The sequence below is a fragment of the Odocoileus virginianus genome, chromosome 10 (genome assembly GCF_023699985.2).
Source record: "Odocoileus virginianus isolate 20LAN1187 ecotype Illinois chromosome 10, Ovbor_1.2, whole genome shotgun sequence".
Classification (NCBI taxonomy): domain Eukaryota; kingdom Metazoa; phylum Chordata; class Mammalia; order Artiodactyla; family Cervidae; genus Odocoileus; species Odocoileus virginianus.
Window position 1 is genome coordinate 9,464,483 of NC_069683.1, and position 18,172 is coordinate 9,482,654.

At 37.0% G+C, this 18,172-nt stretch overlaps 2 pseudogenes; both read right to left on the reverse strand.

Annotated features, from left to right (window-relative positions):
- Positions 1-1,025: 1,025 nt before the first annotated feature.
- LOC110131562 (glyceraldehyde-3-phosphate dehydrogenase-like) lies at positions 1,026-1,520 on the reverse strand (annotated as a pseudogene).
- A 9-nt stretch (positions 1,521-1,529) lies between these two features.
- On the reverse strand, positions 1,530-2,044 carry LOC110131563 (glyceraldehyde-3-phosphate dehydrogenase pseudogene; annotated as a pseudogene).
- Between the last annotated feature and the right edge of the window lie 16,128 nt (positions 2,045-18,172).

Consider the following 18,172-nt stretch of genomic DNA (forward strand, 5'->3'; position numbering starts at 1 on the left):
AATCCTAATAGGTGCACCCTATATTAAAGTATAGAGCTTGGAACTGAAAATATTGAAAAAAAAAAAAACAAGCATGCCACTTTCCTTTCTTCTGATAGTCTTATCCTACAATAAGACCAAAGAATCTTTTCATTTTCTCAGCAGCCATGTCAACACTACCAACTCATAATAAGCTTGCTAAAAAAATATTAATATCTATGAATCTTACATTTAATCTAATGTGCTAATGAGTTTAGTTTCTATTAGAGTCTGAGTCTATAATCCAACATATTTTTTTTTTCTACAGCTTCATATACTTTGCACATTTGAAAAGCTTATACTTCCTGACTCTAGCTTGGTGACCTTGGACCCAATCTTATAATTTAGGTAATGTTAAAATTTGAAGAATATCTATCTCTTTGATTATTGTGAGTATAGAGTTCATGTCAAGGGATAATCACAATGCCTAACATATAGTAGATGCTCAAATGCGATAGCTATTTTTGAAAAGAAAGAAGGGAAAAAAAGAGATCTTTGAAAAACAATAGAAAATTGTGCTCTAAGATTTAATCAGTCAAGTAACTAGGATATTTGATATGGTTTTAGGCACTCATAAGTCTATTTCCTTGTATGATTATCAAGGTTATGTTTCTGTTGTGACTGCCAAATGCCTTGCTTAATCCAGATGAACATAAACCACTTTTTTAGAATTTTTGTCCAAAGGAGAATGAAGCTAGACTGACCTGACTCATCCTTTGTAAACTTTTCCTAGTTCCTGCTGATCTCCACTTCCATTTCTAAATGTTTGTAAAGCATTTCTTTTTTTTTCCTTTTTGACTATATACATTTTCCTTTATTGATGATACATGACCAGGTAGGGCTTCCTAATGCTCTCCCTTTTCTTCAGAAAGTCTGGCATGGAAAGTTTTGAGGATAGATGATTCTCAATGTGTTGGGGGATTGAGTTGGGGCAAAGGCTCCTCAATAGCTGAGGGCCTCTTTTTCCCTTCTCTTGTTTTCACTGAGGCTTGTGGTTCAGGGAGTTCTTATTCCTTGGAAACCATATGGACCGTAAAGCCCACCACCCTTTTGCTCTTGCCAAACTCATTGTCATAGCAGGAAATGTGCTTGACAAAGCAGTCACTGAGGGTGATGCCAGCCCCAGCATCAAAGGTGAAAGAGGGTGTATCACTGTTAAAATGACAGGAGGCAGCCTGTTCCTCTGTGTCATCCAGGATGCCCTTTAGGGGAACTTCTGTTGCCTGCTTCACCACCTTCCTTCTTGATGTCATCATATTTGGCAGCTTTCTCCAGACTATAGGTCAGATTCATGACACATTGGAGCTGAGACATGGGAAGCCATGCCAGCCAGTGAGTTTCCAGTTCAGCTCAAGGGGTGACCTTGTTCATAGTCTTAGCAATGCCCATAGAAGCAGGAGGATGGTCTTCTGGGAAGCCCCACAGCCAGCATGCCACAGCTTCACAGAGGAGCCATCTGAGACTTTCTGTGTGGCAGTGATAACACAGACAGTGGCCTTGAGTGGCAGGCATCATGAGTTGCCAAAGTCATCCTGGGTGACCGTGGTCAGAGGGGCCAAGCAGCTGGTGGTAGAGCAGGCACTGCTGACAAATTTGACAATATTGAGGTTATGGTCATGATTCTTATGATCTATGCCCAAACATGTGGACATCAGCAGAAGGGACAGGGATGATAATGACCCTTGGGCTCCATCCTTTCAGTGAGTCCCAGCCTTCTCCAAGTTAATGAAGACATCAGTGGTTTCTACAACATATTTAGAACCAGCATCATCTCATTTGATGTGGGTGCTTCCAAGCACCCCATCTTGCTCTTGGAAGGTGGAGCTAGGCCTTCCACTGATGATAAGCTTCCCATTCTCAGCCTTGATTGTGGTATAACTTGCTATGGAATCATATTGGAGCATGTAGACCATGTAGCCAAGGTCAGCGAAGGGATCATTGAAGATAATATCCATTTGACCAGAATTAAAAGCATCCTGGTGACCAGGCACCCAATATAGCCAAATCCATTTACTCTGACCTTCATGACTATGTCTCAGGGATATAGCTAGTATTGCACAAGAAGATGCAATTGTCTGTCAAAGAAGGAAAAGCAAAGAGCCCCATTTCTTTAATAATTATGAAATTGTGCTTAAGATCTACTTCAGGCTTTAAAGTTTGTATGTAGCTAATCACTGTCTTTTTTAAAAACAAAATAAGAACCACCACTGTTTACTTGCAGCCTTGAGGCACCAAGCCCATTTGTCTATGATGGCTCAACACCACTGAAAACAGCACAGTAATTTCAAACACAAGTTTTTAGTAGCCTGAAATGTAGCCTCATTTAATTCAGCAGGTGCTTTTCTATAATTCATCCAACTACACATAATGGGAAGCTCCTCTTACCAATAAGGCTCGTTATGCATATTTTTATTCTGAAGATCATTCTCAATACATAAAAATTATGTATACATAAAAATATATGAATATGTATAAAATTTTATTAGTTCATAAAAGAAATCATTATGTGTCAAAATTTCATGTTTATTTTATTACCCTCGCTCTGGAAATTGGTATTCATGCATCTGGGCTATAAATGTCATTCCCTGCTTATTCTCAATTGGTTTCATGAGTGAATCACTGGGCGCCACCTACACTTTGTTCTTGTGTCAGACCTGCCGTCCTCCATAATAGCAAGCGGTCTCAGAGGTTTATCTGTGTATTTTTTCCCTTTCCTTCCACATCCAATTTAATTGTTTGATTATTCCAGATACAGTTCAGACAAATATAGTCTTCCTTGCTCTTATGAAAGTCATTCTAACTGAGTTTGTCAAATGAAGCTTTACCTTAGAGACATCTATATTCATATATATGGTCAGTAATTATAATCAATCTCTGTTCATTAACAGTTCCTAATTTATTAGTACTCCTTAAGACACTATTGCTTTTAATTTTTTAAATGCTTTTCACAATTGAATCACAGTTTTACCTTGCATGATGTTAAGTCAACAACCTTCTCAAGTTAGTGGGGGGCGGGGATACATTGTCTATCTCTCTGTCTAGGCTAGGTGCCTCAGACATCTCACTAACAGGAGTATTTCATCATACAGGACACTTTTTTTTATCAAGTTAAGTGCATATTAGAGAGCTAATGGAAAAAATGAAATTACAACTCAACAAAGCCATATATTAAAGTTATCTTAAGAAAGGATTATGATAACTTTTTCTTGCACATTAGGCTGTGTGTGTTTTTTTTTCCCTTTTCTTCCTTTATCCTTTCAGGTGGCCTGGTGTGTGTACTAATGGGGTTCAGGATAATTACAATTACCTCTCATTATTATGTTCTTTGTATCTTGTAACCTAACCCAGGTTCAGCTGCTCACTGTTCACATGCCAATTCCAGAGGCCTGTGTCGGTAGAAAAGAAAGATGCTTTAATCAGAAAAGCTCGCAATCTGAGGAGATGGTGACTTGTGTCCAGAGACCAAGTCCAAAGATTCTGCTAATCCATGACAATGTTTAAAAGGAAGAATTAAGGGGAAAGGACCCCAGTGAATCATGGAGGCAGGAAGTTAGGTTCTGCATCTCCACTGTGTGATTGACTGGCTGTCACCTCAGGTATTATCTTGCCCCAGTGATTGGCCTGCAGGATTGCTTTGGGGGGCTTTTGAGGGCTACTTACTTCTTCATATCTAGGAAAAGAATCAACAGGTTAGTCAAGGCATTGTGTGTATTTGGGAGAGCATAAGTCTGGAGTCAGTTTCAATAGCTTAGTGATCTTATTCCTTATTATGTTCTTTTAAGGTTTGAGGGGAACAGAAATGGGCAAACAGGAAAGAGGGGGAAGAGCTGCTTCCATTGTAAACCCCTTCACCTCTCTGCGTGCTTCCTCCTCCACAGATTGTACAAGGGGGCAAGTATAATGCAGGGCTTCCCCGGTGGCACTAGTGGTAAAGAACCTGCTTGCCAATGCAGGGAGATGTAAGAGACCCTCATTCGATCCCTGGGTCGGGAAGATCCCCTGGAGGAGGGCATGGCAACCCACTCCAGTATTCTTGCCTGAAGAATCCCGTGGGCAGAGAAGTCTGTGGGCTACAGTCCAAAGGGTCACAAAGAGTCGGGCATGACTAAAGTGACTTAGCACGCACGCGAGTATAATGCCACTCATTGTCATTGCTTGGAAGTTTAAAGCTTTGATGCAGTTAACTAAAGCATCAAATACAGAATACAAAGTATCAGCGTGGGTTATATCAGTGTGTGTGTGTGTGTGTGTGTGTGTGTGTGTGTGTGTGTGTGTGTGTACTCAGTCATGTCAGATTCTTTAAGATTCCATGACTGTAGTCTGCTCAGTTTCTCTGTCAATGGGATTTCCCAGGCAAGAATATTGGAGTGGGTTACCCTTTCCTACTCCAGCGGATCTTTCCAGCCCGCGGATTGAACTCGTATCTCTTGCACCTCCCGCATTGGCAAGTGGATTCTTTACCACTGTGCCACCCGGGAAGCCCCTGTCTTCAAAACTTATCTGCAAGAAAAGAAAAAAGAGAAGAACTATTTTCTAGGCATACTTCTTGGGATTTTTCTACTCACATAGCCTTTAGTTCATCATATAACTGCTCAAAGTTATTTATCTGATTTATATATCCTTTTTTAAATTATCTGATTTATATATCTTTTTTAATATATCCCTTTTTAGTTTATTTATATATACTTTTTCAGTCATTTTACTCTAACCTTTAAACATAATGTAAAAAAAAAGGCCTTGTTAATTGAGAAGGAAATTAAAATCAATGCCTGCATTATGAGTGAGGGGGGCTTTAGAAGGTCAGTGTCCTAAATATCAAGAATTGATTTCCTCACCTGCCAAGACTTTCACCTCGTTATTTAAAGTTTGTAGTTCCCTTCAAATTAAATTTTAGAATACTAGAAGTTTTATAGTTTATTCATATATCTTTAAAAATTTAAATATTATTTATCCAATTGTTAATTATTCTTAATGGCATAAAGGGGTGTCTATTTTTTTAATTCACTAATTCTATTTTTTGAGGCAAAACCTCAGGATGCTTCTACTCATATTTCCTTTGGTATTATTCTTTCCCTTCTCCTCCTACTCTCCCTCCCCTTCTTCCTCCTTCTTCATCTGATTAGATTGATTCAAAGAGCCTTTTTTTTTTTTACATTTTAATTACAATACATTTCTGTTAAAAACTGATGGTAAAATAGCCATGTTTTCCCTATTCATTTCTTTGACTTTTCAATAATTTGGATCTCAGCGAGCTGTTATCATATACAAACAGCCTGGACCCTTGAGATGTTCTAGGATGAAGATAATTTCTACATATTGTGATTGTTAATAGAGAATTTGGTGTACAACACATTCTTTACAATGCATTGAAGATAATTATCATTGGGGACACAAGATACAGCCTGCCTCAGCCAGGAAATTGTTCAGAGACACGTGTTATTTTTATGGGTCTCCTCTGGAAAGGGCAGGCCGTGTCAAGAACTTACATTTGATATTAAAATATCAAATTACCAAATGATAACACCTTCAGGCAAACATGCTTAACTACCTATTCAAATTACATTTTAAACATTTCCCTCCAGGTGAGAATGTATCATTGTTAATATCCTGAGGCAGTTTGTCAAGTTGGTTAAAAGGGTGAGAAGCTGTTAAGAAAAAGCACATTTTTGAAAAGGACACATCATCTCTGCACGGTGTGTAAATTATGGTAGCAAACCAAGTCTGGAAACCTTTACATGGAAGGAATAAAGAAGAAAAAACAGTTGTGATGAATTGGGTGGAAAATGCAGTGGAACTGTGACAAAGGGTCTTTTTTAAATTGTGGGAAATGTCCCTCTTGAGAAGGCTGAATTTGGAAAGGAATCCAGAGAGAAGAGAAATGCCAGGACATATTACCTTTCTTTTCAATCAATGTAAATGATACTGTACTGAGCCACACTGGTCCCTCTTCAGGGCTGATGCCCTCAGTTGCTGGGATATGGCTGTTGACAGCTCTTACCTGAAAATCCCTCTCCCAAAATCACCCTAGGCCAGAGAAGGCTGCTCGAGTAGAGCAGCCTGTATCCAGTGACTGGTTGGATTTATTTTTGGGGGCTCCAAAATCACTGCAGACAGTGACTGTAGCCATGAAATTAAAAGATGCTTGCTCCTTGGAAGAAAACCCATGACAAACATAGAGTGCATTAAAAAGCAGAGACATCACTTTGCTGGCAAAGGTCTGTCTAGTAAAAGCTATGATTTTTCCAGTAGTCATGTAGGGATGTGAGAGTTAGATTCATAAAGAAAACTGACTGCCAAAGAATTGATGCTTTTGAACTGTAGTGTCGAAGACTCTTGAGAGTCCCTTGGACTGCAAGGGGATCAAACCAGTCAATCTAAAGGAAATCCATGCTGAATAGCTGAATATTCATTGGAAGGACTGATGCTGAAGCTGAAGCTCTAATACTTTGGCCACCTGATGTAAAGAGCCAACTCACTGGAAAAGACCCTGATGCTGGGAAAGATTGAGGACAGGAGGAGAAGAGGGCAACAGAGGTTAAGATGGTTGGATGGCATCACTGACTCAATAGACATGAATTTGAGCAGACTCAGGTAGGTAGTGAAGGACAGGGAAGCCTGGTGTGCTGTAGTCTTTGAGGTCTCAAAGAGGTGGACACTACTTAGGGATTGAACATCAGCAACTTGTTGATCCCTGAGGTTAGAGGCCAGGGCTCCTTAATTAAGGGAAGGCTAACTCTGGAGGGCTTTCACAGCTCCCCTGTAGGGACCACTGCCCCATTTGCTGAAAAAGAATCAACTTCTCTCTGCCCAACTTGACTTCCTTCCTGTCCCTTGGCCTCCCTATATGCAGATCCTGAGTGCCTCAAACTTCTTGCATGTTAATCTCCAATACAGACTCTTCTTTCCAGGAAGTCCAATCTGCCATAACCTATGAAACTGTTTCTCTGGTTACTAATGTTTATTGAGTGCATGTTATGCATTAGGGGTAATATATGCACTTTGCATGCTCAGTCGCTTCAGTTGTGTCTGACTCTTTGAGACCCTATGGACTGTAACCTGTAAGCCTCCTCTGTCCATGGAATTCTCCAGGCAAGAATGTAGGAATGTGTTGCCACTTCCTTCTCCAGAGGTTCCTCCTGACCCAGAAACTGAACCTGAGTCTCCTGCATTGCAGGCAGATTCTTTACTGCTGAGTCATTGGGGAAAGACTATATGCACTTTACACAGATTATTTATTTTGATTCTCTTGGATTCCTAGCCATCAGATCTAGCTATGTAATGGTAATGGTGCTCTCATGGAATGTGCCTGCCCAACAGACCAGACTTGAATATTGTCCACCAAGGAAACTGTTGTTTCTTTGCTTAAAACTCTAGAGTTTTCCCATCACTGTTAGATTAATATATAACATCTGATTTTGTGCTCTTAACCACTCATCTGTCTAATTTCCTACCACTCCTACCTTGCCCTATAGGATGATCCATACGCTGTAACTTTTGGAACTCAGCAAACCCTTTTCAACATCATGGCCTTTGAAGATGCCTTTCTATTGTTCAACGATGAATAGGGGAAAGATATGTGTGGTAGGTTACCTAAGGTCAAGGACCATATCTCTCTTATTTACCACTGTGACTTCAGTACCAATCTCTGTACTTGGCATTTATTAGATATGTGTTAAAATCATAGTAATTTATTTCTCTGACTTTTTCTCTGCTTGCATTTTTAAACAATATTTTCTGCCTTTTCCTTGCTAAGATGAACACACATAGACATCCGCATACAGACATGTATGTATATGTAGGATGTGTGTATGTGTGTATCTGTGTTTTTATAAAATCTTCAGATTCATGTTCAAATTAGCTTTTGTCTTAGAATTAACAGTCTATTTGAGCTGACTTTCTACATCCCTGTTTTGATTCGAAAATAGAGTATATCCAAGATTTCAGGATATGCCTCATGGCTTCCTCTAGTTACTTGACTATGTTGCCATTTCCAAAATCTTTGGACAATTAGATTTAATCATTTATTTCTACTATACAAAAGTGTCACAAGTGTTACAATACACAAGAGCTTGTACCTATAAAACAATTTTTGTATTTTCAATTGACTTTGTTTCATAGGATAGACCAAAGAAATACTTGTGAGATGAGTAAACCCTTCCCAGAGTGAACATTAAAAAAAGAAAAAAAAAACAAACTTAAAATCCTTAAACAATGATAATGGATCTTTAATTTCTTTAAATGTTTTTATTTCTCTGAGTTCTCAATTGGTTTTGAAGACTCATGTACAAGTTAAAATATTGCCAAGCTCGAAAGTGAGTGTGGCCAGGTGGGCTTGATTTTCTTTAGTCTTTCAGGAAATGACAAAATGTTCAACCTTTTGAGAGAACTTAACTTTATGTTCCTGTATTCAATGCTGACACTGCTAAGAATGAATCATTAAATGTGAGAGGAAGACTAAATGCAAAAATGTTTAACCAACTGTCCTTTCCCAGTGCTTAATTTATTTTTTTAAAAAAGCTATTTTTTGATAAATAGAATATATTTCAATGGCTAGGATATAATAGGACTGAAAAGGTATTTGTCAATTGTTGGAATTCATTTATAAAAACATTTTACATACCTATAGTGTTGTAGCCACACGTCTGGGAAACAAACTCACTCAGAAAGACAATGCAGATAGCGGAGTGCAGTTTATTACACTGGCGGGCCCAAGGCAGTCTTCTCTTAGTCAAGGACCCTGATCAGTTTTTGTGAAAATGTTATATACCCTAAGTGTATATGCTCAAACCCACATCCCCAAATTCTCTGAAACTAGTCTGGACAAAGGAAAAGAAAGATATATCTTTCTTTGACTATAGTCAAAGTTGACCCATGATTTGTATGCCTTAACCCTAGGTAGTTAACAGTGGACAATTATCAATAGGCCTGTGGTCATACCCCAATAAGCATAATAGAATGTATGATTCTATTCAGTTACACAGATAATTAGGGAATTCCTTTAGGCAAGGGAGAGTCTAGGTATGAGCCCTGGGGCTGTTCCATCCAGGGGTCTGGTTTTCCAGTTGGAATGCTGTTTCCATAGATACTGGGCATAGAGCTCAAAGTCCATAGTCTGGCCCAAGATGGAGTCCTACTTTCAAGATGGAGCCTGTTCTGTCTGTTTCCTCCTTCAATAGAACCAAATTTTGATTTCTGAAATGGTTCCTAGAGGGGATGGGAAGGGGAGGTTCTTCATTAGTTAATAGATGAAAGATTTCTTGTGAAGTGTAAATCTATGAGCTTCAGTTGCATGAAATAATAACCATACTTAACATAGAATTCAACTATGAGAGGCATTCAGTTAATCAGATTTATGTTCTCAGTTCTACTTTGGAGAAAAATAAAAAAAACAAAGACAAACCAATTAAATAATATGTGTATGGTTCATGTTGGATGTCATGTCTGGATGTGATGTTGTATGGAGTCATATCTGGATGTGAGAGTTGGACTGTAAAGAAAACTGAACACCGAAGAATTGATGCTTTTGAACTGCGGTGCTGGAGAAGACTCTTGAAAGTACCTTGGACTGCAAGGAGATCCAACCAGTCCATCCTAAAGGAATTCAGTCCTGAACATTCATTGTAAGGATTGATGCTGAAGCTGAAACTCCAATAGTTTGGCCACCTGATGTGAAGAACTGACTCATTTGAAAAGCCCCTGATGCTGGGTAATATTGAAGGTGGGAGGAGAAAGGGATGACAGAGGATGAGATGGTTGGATGGTATCACTGACTCGATGGACATGAGTTTGAGCAAGCTCTGGGAGTTGGTGATGGACAGGGAAGCCTGACAAGCTGCAGTCCATGGGGTCATAAAGAGTTGGAAATGACTGAGCAACTGAACTGAACTGAGCTGATGGTTCATATTGTTGATTGATAGGTTATTCCTAAGGTGTAAATCTATACTACTAAAAGCATATTTATGTGTTCTATACTAGACAATGAGGAATGACACTTGGGGTGATTTATTTTTTGAAGAAATATTTTGAGTGCATAACATATGCCAGATGTTGAGCATATCACCATTGGATTAAATGGTGAATTAAAATATATATCATCTCTATCCTCATAGAGCTAGGAGCTAGTGAAGGACACAGGCGTAGGAAAAATTTATTTTGAAGAATTAGCTAAATTAAAACTCAGTTAAGGACTATATGGAAAGTTAATGTGATGCTTTAAAAGTATGCAGTAGAGTCATTTGACCTAATTAAGAAAGTGAAAGCTTTCTCAACAAAAGACAAGGAGATGAAGAATGATTCAACTGTTAGTTTAAGAAAGAAGAGAAAAATTTCTTAAGAGATGAGCTTTAGAAAATTCCCTGGCAGTCCAGTGGTTAGGACTCCATGCTTTGACTTCCCAGGGCCTGGATTGATCCCTGGTTGGGGAACTAAAATCCCACAGGCTTCGCAACATGGCCAGCTAAAAAAAGACAAGCTTTAAAATTCCTTCTTTGGTATTTTCATCTGTACTAAAAAATACACATGACTGGAAGTATGATAACTTTTGAAGTGTTAAAAAGATTCCCATCTGAAGAGTTTCATTTCATTATTCTTTCAATAAATACTTTTTAGTTGTAGCAAGAAGTCATCTAGATAATTGGAATGTAGTAATGATCAAGAAAGAGAAAATTCCTCACCTTGAAGAGCTTTACATCTGGTAACCCAAGGCAAGTTAACCAGTAAAGAAATAATTTCATATATTAATTAAATTCTGTATAGACAATAAACCTCAGTAAGGGCTAGAGAGTGAATGTGATAGGAGGTAATTCTTTAGAGATTCATGAGAGAATATTAGTGTAAGGAGGAATGCAAGGAGGGTAAACAAGGTTTGAATAATAATTGTAAGGTGCCTGCACCTTATATTTTTAAAGGCCAGTGCACTTAGAACTTGGTGTGAATGCAGAGAAAATGAATATACAAGAGAATGCTAGATAATGAGGATTTTGTACAAGGCCTTCAGTATGGAGTTTATTTATATCAAAGAGTTTGGAAGGATTTATGCAAGAAAAAAGAGTTAGTAGACCATAGAAGTAATTTGGTAATTTGGCAACATCAATGGCAGAGAAGAACTGGTGAAATTTGGGTGAAATTAGGAATATAAAGGAATCAAGCAGAAGTCCTAGGTTTTTAGCATGATCCACTGCTGGTCATCATGATCATCATGATGCTGTTACCAAGGTTATACCATATTTAATTATCAATAAATCCTCATATGTCTTTCACCTTAACACTTGACCATTTATCCATATATTCTTTTATTCCAATATTGAGTACTTATTTTGTACCTTCCAAGAAGCACTACCCTTTGGGGACACTGAGATGAGAAAGACAGACTAGGTTCCTGCCCTACTGAAAATTCTATTCTAATTAGGAACAAAAAAACATAAAAAAAAAAACAAATACATAAACAAAAAATGCTACAGATTATTATAAGTGAAGTAGAAAAAATATCTCCTGGGATAGAGAGTACATCATGGTACCTAAGTGAATTCGTATGGTCAGGGAAAAATTCTTATGTGGTACCTAAGCCAACATCTACAGAATATAAAGGAGCTTGGCATAAAGAGAAACTGGAGAAGGTTTTGAACAGAGAATCTCTTCTTTGGTTGTAGGTGCTCTAGAGCCAGTACTGTGCTGTGGCATAGATTAAATGGGGCCTCTATGGGATTGAATCACCGATTTGATGGACATGAGTTTGAGTAAGCGCCGGAAGTTGGTGATGGACAGGGAAGCCTGGTGTGCTGCAGTCCATGGGATCACAGAGTCGGACATGACTGAGTGACTGAACTGAACTGATGGGATTGAATAACCCATAGAGGGTTAGCTCAATTCAGGCTGGGGCTCACTGCAAAGCTGTCACAGGAAATTGGCAGCTGCTAGGGCAGAGCTCTCCTGGGCAAGATCCCACAGCTGATCACCCTCCCTACCCTCTGCCACTCCCACCTTGTTGTGGAGCCGCTCTGCAGGATCTTTGTGATCTCTGCATTTACAAGGGTGAAGTGTGGTGGAGAAGGGTGTGTCTGAAATCTGAATAGTTTCTTGGGCACTGCTTGCATAACTATCAATAATAGATAGTGCCACCCAGCCCAGGCTCTGCCCTGGGACCAGGATACATCTGCCCCCAGTGGTCTAGTCTTTTCCCTGGTCATGGCTGCTCAGATCCAGTGCCCTGCTGTGGTGTGGAGTGAGCAGGGCTGGAGTGTCCACTTGGCTTGGGCTGGGGCCCTTGGACCGGGGCAGTGAAGCAGTCTCTTGAAACCAGGCAACTGCTAGAGAGCAGACCTCTCTCTGTCCTACCTCAAGGGCAGCCAAAAATGTGCTCCTCACTAATGAAGTCCAGCCTGCCCTGGCCCTTCTGTTTACCCCAGCTATCCTCCAACCAGCTAAAGGAGCTTGTCTCCGAGCATAGGACCCCAGGACTGGAACGCCCAATCTGTGGCTCGACCTGTTCACTCCCCAAGGTATGTGTCTGCCTGTATAATTTCCAATTTTCTGAGATTTTTCCCAGGGGTACAGATCTTGACCTGATCACTTTTCTTCCCTTCCTACCTGATTATGTGTGTGTCTTTCTTACACTCTGAGTTGCATAGGAATTTTCCTGCCAGTTTCCAGTTAGTTTTAGTGAGAATTGTTCTACATAGAGTAGTATGTGGTTATCTTACTCTACCATCTTGATCTTCTCTTCCTGGAATTTTTCATTTATTTGTTCCCAACCAAATCTATCCTTTCTAACAAGTTTGGAGCTATGCAGATTATTTTTTTTTTCTTCCAAATACAAATTACTGCTACCTTGTAAAATGATTATTTACATTATTTATTCCTTTTATCATGTTAACTTATTCTGTGTTCACTGATAATGTTGACCAGCAGTCACGACAAACTCATGCTTAAGTTCATTATGTCAGTTCTTTTCAGATTACCTGAGTAATACATTAAAAAAAAATGACCTTAGGTAATATACATTTTGAGAATTTTATAGCAAATATTTTCCTCTTATCTCACACACTAATGATGATAGAATGGCATAAAATTTAGGTATAAAGAAAATTTTCCTCAAAGCTATTTAGATTCTTTTTCACCCTTTGGATATTGTTGTAAAACAAGTCAGAAAACTCTCTCGGTGGCCAAAGATCTCTTATTTTTCCCAGTGGCTAATTTGAAATAATTGGAGGAGTAAAATTAACAACAGGAATATTGGATTATAACTCATAGAATATAAAAAAAAAGTCCATGGTTTTGTGCTGATATAAATAAATAATTGAATAAATATAATTGGGGGTAAAAGACAGCTATCTTAAAAATGAATACATGTAAATCCATGGCTAATTCACTTCAATGTATGACAAAAACCACTGCAATGTTGTAAAGTAATTAGCCTCCAACTAATAAAAATAAATGGGAAAAAAATGAAATCCAATTAAAAAATGTAGGTGGAATGAGGGAAATGGAAAATCTCATTAGAACTTTACAGTAGTAATTGTCAATCAAGATCTACCAAGGGAATATCAAATGAGGAAATGTAAGTGTGAGGAGAGATAGGGTATTTGTATAGGCTCAAAGTATCTCCCTCAGGATATCCATTAATTATAAAAGGAAAAGAATGGTTTTATAGTAGAGAAACCTGGCAGACAGCACCGTAATGAAGTGATCAGTGTTACTGTCACTAGTAAAATGACATATCGACATTTTGTGGCCCTTGCTATGTATTGGGAAAAAAATAATCACTTTGTGTTACCTTTCCAAAACTGTGTAACTTCAGTCCAATAATGAGAAACTATCAAGCAAGTCCTCAGATTGAGAGACAGTCCTCAGAATAACTGAGCAAACCCTCAAAGTTGTCAGAATCATGAAAGACAGGAAAGAATGAGGAATTGTCACAGATTTGAGGAGACTAGGAGACAAGTATGTTAAATGTGTAATCTGGTGATATGTCCTAAAATAGTATTAGTGGGCACATTCATGGAATCTGAATAAAAAGTACAGTTGAGTTTTAAAATAGTGAAAAAGAAAAAGACCTTTTAAGTCAACACAAAGAAAAGACCTTTTAAATAAGCCACTCCCTCTTTGATCCATTGGGCCTAACAGTGGTAATAGTTTGAATGTTATTATTATATTCTAGGGTGCTGCATTTTAAGCATTTTCTACATTAACATCTCCTTGAATTATCCTAATTCGATACTTATTTCCTACTGGGACTCTGGGGCAATATTAGATAATTAGAAATAAGAGATAATATAACAAACACAGACAATCAATTTAGGAGGTGAAATACTTAATTGAGAATACCTTTAAGTGAGAAAAGTGCAAATAAGAAAGAGGATATTAATTAACAATTTATTCAAAAAATCTTTCCATAAGTGATAGACTTGAGTTTTAAAAGTCTCCCAGTTTGCACAGATGGATAAAAATCTAGACTGATGGTGGATGGATGGACGGATAGGTAGGTAGGTAGAAAGACAGACAGACAGATATATTTGTTATATAATTATAAAAACTAATTAGAGAGGTAGTACTGCTCAAAACTAAAAAGTAACATAGCAAATGGTTAACTTCCTGGTGAGTCTGATAAAAAAAGATGATACAAATATATAAAAAATGACAAAAAAATATAGATCACATGGAAAATTTTGTAAAAAAGATATTATAAAAAATTTTATGATCATAATTTTAAAAATTTAGAGGAAATGAGCATATGTCTGCTAGAATAAAACCTGCTAAAACTGACATAAGAAGATAGAGAATATCTGAATCTTACCATTATCTGCTAAAGAAATTGAATCTGTAATACAAATCTTTTAAAAATAAAATTCCAAACTTAGATTGGCCATTATAGAAAGCAATTGTATATAAAATTTTTCTGAAAATAAAAAAAAATTGAGAGCAATTTCATGAGGCCATCATACTATTGATACTAAACCTGACAAAAATATTGCCAGAAAAGATATCATAGTCTCTCTCAAACTCAAAAGCATAAAAGTCTTCTAAACAAAATACTTGAGAATTCCAATGAAATATATTTTTTAAAGTTTGGAGACATATGGTTTTATGATAAAGATGGATTGATCCATGAATGCAAGGTTGATTTAATGTTTGAAAATGAATATAAGGAATGACATATTAATAGAACAAAGGACAATAATAATTTCAAAAGATTCAAAAGAAGCATTCAAGCAAAAATATCATAAATTCACACTTTAAAAATAGAAAACTAACAATAAAAGGAGTTTCTCCATCTAGTACTGAATATTTTTCAACAAGTATCTTACTTAATAAAATGATGCTTAAAATTCATCCCCTAAATTCAGGCAAGAGAGAGTAGATGCCCATTGTTATCATTCATATTGCACATTGTACTGCATGACCGTGCCAGTGAAATAAGGCAAGAAAAAAAATAAAACATATGCAGGTTGGAAAGGAATTAATTAGACTATTCATTCACAGAAATGATTCTATACATTAAAATGTCCCCAAAGAATCTGTAGATAATCAAGTAAAATTTAATAATTTTTATGAAAGATACAACTTGGGTTTTGGTTACATAGTTAAGTTCATTCTGTGATCATTTATTGAACTATATACTTAATGATTTATTAAGTTTTTGTCTACATGTTATATTTCATTAAAAAGTGTTAGCAGAAAATGTAGAGAAATATGACTATAACCTTCAAATAAATGCCTTCCTAAGGAATTGGTAAATTGCATAAAGAAAGATAATTTTGTTTCACCAATCTGAAATCTTCTACAGTATGAAAATAATGAAAGACAAGTTGTACACTGGGAAAATACATGCCAAAATAAAATAAAATATAGCATAGCTATCTAGGTTATAGAAAAAAATCCCTCAAATAAAATTTTAAAAAGAAAGGTCAGAAAAAAAAAGGTCAGAAAAATATATAAATATTCCAAAAACCTATAATCAAGCAACTCATAGGAGAATTGGCTAAAAAACATATGGAAATAATTTCAACTTCAGTATTATTTAGGAAAATGTAATGTAAAACAAAACAAAAAAAACATTTAAAAAATTATTACCAACATCAAATGTTGGGTAATATGTGGGGAAATAGATGTAAATATGTACAGCCAATTTGGGAGGCAAATATGATGCCTGTTCATAATAAAAATGAGCATTTTCTTAGACCCAGTAATTGCATTTCAGTGTACCTCACTTGCAAGATTATACATATGTTCACAATGAGTCACATGAATGGATTTTCACTAATGGGAAAATTTATAAATAATCTAAATTCATCAATTCTTGAGTAGGGACACAAACTCTGGTGTATTGTGTCTCCAAAAATATGGTAGATATCATGTGTAGTGATATAAAAATATCCTAAGTCATTCTAGAAAGTAAAAATAGTAAGTTACAGAGCAATATGTTTAGTAGGATTCTATTCATCAGTATACTATATTGTATATGCATTTTACTTTTTGCCACAACAGGTGACATGTGGGATCTTAGTTCCGACCAAGGATCAAAACTGTGCCCTGCATTTGAAGCTCAGAGTCTTAACCACTGGACTGCCAGGGAAGTCCAGACTGTATGCACATTTGTATGTTTGTTTTGTTTTTGTAAAAGTAAAGGAAAAGGTCTGGAGAAATACACAACAAAACAATTATAGTGGCAGTTTGGGGGAAGGAATTAAGATAAAAAAAATTCAAGACCTATGCTTTTTTCCTATTGCTGAAATTTGTTTTAATTTTTTACATAAAAAATTTATTCCTACATTACTTGAATAATTAAAAAGAGAAATATATGAATAACAATAAAAAACCCAATACAAAGATGACTCATTTTTATTATTAATATAATGTACATGTTTTATATAATATTGCTTTTCTAGTGGTATATTGAAGGGGTTGGCATTTGTACAAATACTTAGTCATATAATAATAAAAGAGATTCAAAGTTGATAGATAACATTCCCACTTGTAGTGACTTCGAGGGAAAGTCCTAATGACATTACACAGGAAATGCAAAGAAAGATATCTGGGTGTAGATAGAACACCAATAGTGAATACAGATGAAATCTACATTTCCATAGTCCTTCCTGAGTTTTTCATTTCCCCTTAATCACTCTTCTCTCTGTTAGGGAGACATTAAAAAATGGAAGTAGTTTCTTGCTACCAAGAGACTACTTTAAAAAGTATGCTAGAATGCTAAATATGAATTTTCATGAGTATCTAAAGAATTCTTAAAGCCAAGGCACAGTTGTCTGAGCATACAGTATAAGTAGTTTAATTACATTAAGTGAGATTTCGAAGCATCTGACGTCTGTTTACTAGTAAACAGTTAATTAAGTATTTGAACATACAGTGTTAAATAAAATGTTTTTAAAAGGCCATTAGGACTCTGCAGTTCTAACTTCAATTCTAACACACTCACAGAAGAGTGATACAATCTCTTCCTACAATCAGGGGCAATAGAGCCCATTTGCTCTGTTCTCCCTTTATTCCCTTGATTCCTTGATTGTTGTCTGCTGTCTTCTTACCACCTCTCCCTCAGTGCTGATGCATTATTCATCAAACCCTGCGTTTGAGGAGGGTTGCATCTTGTAATCAGAGCAGTGGGTCCTAAGTTTTTCACTCAGAGGCCACTGTGCATATATACATTTAAAAATCATTTGTCCCCCTAGTAAAAGTAAAAAGTGGGCCTCATTAAATTTTTTCACTTGGGGCATTGTCTAGCTCCTGGAAGTTACAAGACTGACTTTTATCTGGTGATTAAATATGAATCAAGCATTGCAGCTTTAGTAGATTCTGTGTAAACATTGCAGACACAGAAACCCTTTTATCCTGTGTTCTGCTGTTTTTAGGAGTGTGTATGAGGGGAGACACATGGGAATAGGCCTCACAAGTGCCGAGTATTTGCATACAGTTGTGACCTCTCTCGGGACAAAGCTGCAAAGTTGGAGTCTGTAACCTCGCCTATTGGACACCCTATTACATTCCAGCACCCGTGAGGGCCTAGCTAGCCCTACTGTTTCCCAGTTCATACAATGTCACTTGGGCCTTTCCAGTGTGGTCATCCTGAGAGCCAAGTCTCCAAAACAGTGATCATTATGCAGACTTTCCAGACCCTGCTCCCCTTATTGAATATCAAAATTTACTATTG